This window comes from Hemitrygon akajei, chromosome 5, assembly GCF_048418815.1.
Source record: "Hemitrygon akajei chromosome 5, sHemAka1.3, whole genome shotgun sequence".
NCBI lineage: Eukaryota > Metazoa > Chordata > Chondrichthyes > Myliobatiformes > Dasyatidae > Hemitrygon > Hemitrygon akajei.
Window position 1 is genome coordinate 126,660,483 of NC_133128.1, and position 6,000 is coordinate 126,666,482.

At 40.6% G+C, this 6,000-nt stretch overlaps 1 protein-coding gene across 2 annotated transcripts in view; it reads right to left on the reverse strand.

Annotated features, from left to right (window-relative positions):
* Positions 1-5,521, reverse strand: part of rbm44 (RNA binding motif protein 44) — a 100,780-nt gene extending 95,259 nt beyond the window's left edge. For both annotated transcript variants that reach the window (XM_073044648.1, XM_073044647.1), the window contains exon 1: positions 5,443-5,521. The gene's annotated coding sequence lies outside the window, so the exon portion shown is untranslated. The remainder of the gene's footprint in view (positions 1-5,442) is intronic.
* Positions 5,522-6,000: the final 479 nt, after the last annotated feature.

Genomic DNA, 6,000 nt, shown 5'->3' on the forward strand with positions numbered 1-6,000 from the left:
AAATGCTCCTTATGAATTATTTTGAAAAACTATTCTGGATAGTTTTCTGGATAAGCTTGAAACAAAGACCATTAAATTCAGAGACAGCTTCTATACCACTGTTATAACTTGAATGGACCTCTTGTGCAAAGGAAGTGGAGCTTGATCTTTCAGTCTACTGTGTCAGAGTCAGCGAGCAGTACAGCACAGAAACAGGCTCTTCAGCCCATCTGTCTTCTGCCTTTGGCAGTCTTCTGCCAAACTGTTATTCTGCCTAGTCTCACTGAACAGCACCTGGACCATAGCCCTCCATAGCTCTCCTATCTATGTACTTCAAATTAAACCCGTCTCCACCACTGGCAGCTTGTTCCACTCGTACCACCCTCTGAGTAAGTATGTAGTTCCCCTTAAATATTTCGCCTTTCACCCTTAACCTATGACCTCTAGTTCTAATTTCACCCAACTTCAAGGAAAAAGCCTGTTTGCATTAACCCTATCTTACACCTTGTAATTTTGTATTAAGTCTTCCCTCATTCTCCTACGCTCCGGGAATAAAGTCCTTACCAATTCAACCTTTTCCTGTAACTCAGGCCCTCAGTTCTGACAACATTCTTGTAAATCTTCTCTACACTCTTTCAATCTTACTGACATATTTAGTGACCAGAACTGAACACAGTACTTCAAATGTGGCCTCATCAGTGTCTTATACAAATTCAACATCACATCCCAACTTTTGTACTCAATCTTCATGCTCAAACTTTGTACTTAACTTCGATTTATGAAGACCAACATGCCAAAAGCTCTGTATGACTTGTGATGCTACTTTCAAGGATTATGAGTCTGTATTCCCAAATCCCTCTGTTCTATCAGTGTTCAATGTCCCACCGTTCACTATGTTAGTGTTTTCCTGGTTTGTCTTCCCAAAGTGTGACACCTCACACTAGTTTGGATTAAATTTCATCTCACATTTTTCAGCCCATTATTCCAGCTGGTCCAGATCCTGCTACAAGCTTTGTTAGCCTTTATCACTGTCCACTACACCCCCAGTCTTGGATTCATTCGCAAATTTGCTGATCCAGTTTACCACATTATCATCCAAATTGTTAATATACATGATAAACAACAATGGAGCCAGTATCAATCCCTGTAGCACAGCACTATGTCACAGGCTTCCAGTCGCAAGGCAACCATCTACCACTCTACGGCTTCTCCTACTAAGCCGACATTGAATTCTATTTACTATTTCATCCTGAATGTCAAATGATTGAATCTTCTTGACCAACCTATCACGTGGGACTTTGTCAAAAGCCTTGGTAAAGTTCATGCAGACAATATCATGACCCTTCTCCTTATTTGTCTATTTGTATTACACTTTCTCAGTAACTATAGTTTGTATTACCTTGATGTTACTGTGTATGAAATATGTCTGGATGCTAATGCAAACAAAGTTTTCCACTATATCTCAGTATATGTGACAATAATAACCCAATTGCAAAAGTATTTTCTACCTCCTTGAGAATTACAAGCAGTACTATCCTGGTAAATCTGTAATTAAATGAAAATAACAGATACCAGGAATCTGAAAAACACAAAACACTTAGCAGTTCAGTAAACATCCACAAAAAAAGGAAAGAATATTCCAGGTGCTACATATTTCATTAGAACTGGGAAATAAGCGAGAATAAATTGGCATTCAGAAATAGACCTATTTGCAGCCTGCACGAATCATACAGAGTATACTTCTTTCTACCTTGATCTTTTATTTCCCAGCTTCTTCCCACCCATATCCGCAATATTTCTGATACCCTCTGCCACTTTAACAGCTTCCTGTCTACAACTGCATTATTCTTAGAGAATGGGACAATGTCCCATCTCTCTACACCTCCCTTCCACAACAAGCAACCTGAGAGTTCCTTGCTACCTCCTCCAAAAGAATATTAACCAGAAGGTGAATATTTACAATACTGAAAAAATGAAAGTTTGACTAATTTATAAAAGCAGATTAAATGTTTTAAAAAGCAAAAAGTTCCATTGTTTTATAGACAACATGACCGTTATATTTTTTTCTACATTTCCTCTTCAGATAATATATTTCACTTTCTCAACTTTCTGCCACAATACACTTTTCTTATTATACTTCTACTTTCATAATTTTTGTTTATTTACACACCAGATAATGTGTAAAGATTAACACATACTATGCAGCTTTGTACTATCTCTTACCATAATGCAAACTGATGCAAAGATACTGTAATCACCCCTCCTTATCCGCGGGTTCCACATGAGCGGATTCAGCCAACCATGGGTTGGGAAAACCCGCAAGTTCTCTCTCCAGCACTCATTTGAGCATTGTTCGTCTCACGTCTCGTTTGGTTGCTACTTTGTTTCTATGAAAAAATGACTCCTAAAAAGCAATTATGTGGTCACAGCAATTCCTCAAAGGCTAAGAGGGAGAGTAAAATGCTATCTCTCACCAAGAAAGTAGAAATCTTAGATCTTTTGAAAAGTGGCATATTGCTTGCCAAAGTGGTCCTCAGCCCTCAACCTCCACAGATCCTGACTTTAGTATTATTGAGCCTCCTCCAAAGCATCCTTATTCCCTAAACAATACAGTGTAACAACTATTTACATAGCATTTCCATTGTATTAGGTATTATAAGTACTGTAATCCAGAGATGATTAAAAGTATTACTCGTTGTTTGAGCATTGTTCACCTTGCATCTTGTTCGTTCGCTACTTGTGTTGTGAGTGAGAGGAAGGAGTTTAAAGCTAGTAAGGGATGGCTGGCTAACTACGTAAAACGCTACAGCCTCTAGAACTTAAAGATCACGAGAGAATCGGGATCAGCTGATGCCAAGGCAGCATTAGCGTTCTCAGAAGAGCTACGGTGGTTGTGTCTGTACTGAACATGTACAGACTTTTTTTTCTTGTCATTATTCCCTAAACAATGCAGTATAACAACTATTTACATTGTATTAGGTATTATAAGTAATATAGAGATGATTTAAAGTATACGGAAGGATGTGTGTAGGTTATATGCAAATACTACGTCATCTTATATAAGGGACTTGAGCATCCGCGGGGGGTCCCGGAACCAATCCCCCGGGAATAAGGAGGGCCGACTGAACTAGTGAGAGATGGAAGAATTTGGAAGGTTTGTGCTGGAAAAAAGTAAGTAACTAAAATGATAACTAATTAAATAGAGATGCAGAGGCAGGTGATGTATTGTAGTTGCATGATATTGGAGCAAGTGGACACTTTTGTATTTTGTACATCAGTTGACAGTGTTGGTTGCTTGTGGAACTCCAGCTCAAAGTTGATGAGCTACAATATGAGCTTCAAACACTGTGACACTTCAGGGAAGGGGAGAAGTACCTTAACACTGTTTTCCAGGAGGCAGTCACACCCGAGATCAAATTCGTCAGTTGTCAAGGACAAAAGGGTGTGACTGCAAGTAAGGTAAATAGAGGGATCCAGGAGATGGTGCTGAAGGAATCTCCTTCCTTGAATTTGTCTATCAGGTTTGAGATTCTTGTTCCCTATGTAGATTACAGTGGCAGCTGATAGCATGAGCAACCTAATCACAGCACTATGGTTCAAGGTGCCATTCAAGAAGGGGAGAGAAGTGTAGCTATAATTAGAGATAGTGTACTCAGAACAGCTACAGTTCTCTGTTGCCTGTGACTAAAAGTTCCAAAGGCAGCCCTTTAATGGGTAAACAGATGGGCAGAGTTTATAAGGATATGGGCTGAACACATGAAATTGGGATTAGCTAGGTGGATAACGTGGCTGGCATGGACTGGTTAGGCTGAAGGGTATGTATCTAAGGCCTGACAAATGTCTTTTCTCTTTCCAGTTCCATTGAAAAGATCTGAAAATTTAAATGTTTCCATTTCCATAGTTGCTGTGTGCTTCCAGCATTTTCTGTTTTCATTTAAAACTTCCAAAATCTGTAGTTTATTTTTGCTTTATCAATGAGTGCGTTCACCATAATAACTAAAACTGCATTTGTCACTGCCTTGCAGTGCCAGGGGCCAGGGTTCAATCTTGATCTCAAGTGTTACATATGTGAAGTTTGTACATTCTCCCTCTGAATACGTTCCCTCTGGGTGTTCCATTCCCTTCCACATCCAAATGACACATGGGTCAGTAGGTTAACTGGATGCTCTAAGCAGCCCTTAGTGTGCAGATGAGTGGAGGGAGTTCCTGAGAATGTGGGGAGAATAAAAATGATTAAAGCAGTATTAGTGTAAATAAGTGGTGAATGATCATCACAGAATTGGGAGGCTGGAGGGCTTGTTTCTGGGTTTATCTCTGACTCTTCTGTACATTGTCCTCATAAGGGGGATCACAACCAATAATTACAGACAATACTTCAGTCTCAAGTCACACTCTCAATTATTTTTAAATCTTTTTTTAAAGGCATCCTTTAATGAAACAAGGTACAAACAGCGGTCTCCAATTAAAAATGCATAGTTTAAGATACTAATATCCTCAACATTCATTCAGTAATTTGCTCAGTGAATTCCTAAAATTGGATACAAGAACAGAAAATGTTGGAAATACTGTATGACGAGCAGCACCTGTGGAAAGAACCAGTTAACACTTTAACCAGACTCTTGCGAATGCTCATTCTTAACAAAAGACTTAAAATCTTATGAAAAATAAGTATCTCTGAACATTCAATGGAATTAATGCATATCACATCAATAAACTGTGTTCAATCCAATACATTTTTAAATCACAATGAAATAAAGCCATGCACATAGTCCAAGTTGCAGTAGTGTCCAAACTTATCTGTGATTGGGATTGGAAAACATACGTGCTGAAAATATTGTCCAAAGTAATATTATTCAGCGATTTCTGCTGGAAAATACATGTATATGGGTAGTTAGTATATAGCTTGCCGATCAAAGAGTTTACCATTACTATCGAGGAAGATATCGGAACTCTCCAGTAGATATAGTGACTGTAGAACTGATTCTCAATTACGTTTCCACTCTCATTGGGAAGAAATAAGGATAGAAGTGCAGGAGGCAGGATGGGGACTAAAATCAGTAGCTTGCACTCAACAATTTAACGGACTGTATCATCCTTAAACTGAATCTATACAAAGCTGCTGAGCAAAACCACCAAACCGTCATGGCTGTCCCGGCCTGCTACGTGGGCATTCACAGGCGGGAGCAGTCACGAGTGGTAGCTTCATGGTGCAGATACTTTAAAGAGTGCGAAATTTCACCGTGAAATTAATTTTTTTAGTGGATGTGGAGGTGTATATAAATAGGGCGGGGTCAGAGATATACGATATTGGGGTGGGGGCATTTGGGGAACGGTAAACGCGTCGAGGTAATAACGGTGCCCTGCACAAGAGGAAAGCACAATGCATTATGGTGGGTGGGGCATTGATGCACCAAGGCAGGTTGTGGATTTAGCAATGGGGATAACCACCAGTTGGATTTTTACCGTGCTTAAAAACTGCGACCGAGTCTCCACCTGCGAGCGCAGAGTCCAACCTCAAACCTCGCAACATCAACCGCCAACTGCCACCAACCGCCCACATGGGTGGGGACAGCAGCGCCACCCCCTCCCTTCCCCAACACTGATTGGTTCTGGCCGTCTCCGTCCACCTGGCTCTCATTGGTCAAGCGGACATCAGTTAAACCCCGCGGAGCCTCGTGTTGGAGCATGCCGCATGCACAGTGAGGCGGGAGGTGCGAGGTGATGGCGGAATGGCAAGAGGGGAGTGGGCAGCAGGAGTTTAGGTCGAGCCCCTGTGTTAGGCTCCTGTATTGGAAACCTTTTGCAAAGAATGCATATGTGTGCATGTTTACTATGCTGCCTGTTAATTAGGACACTTGCTGGCGAAGACTCTTTCGACCAAGGTTAATCACGTCAGCAGCTAAACTCTGATCATCAGTACACTTTTATTTCACTACTTTCGCATGATCTAACAGTTACTTGCATAGGTAAGCTAGAGTGTCATGGTTCAAGCATGTAAGTACGGAATGTATATAGGAAGGT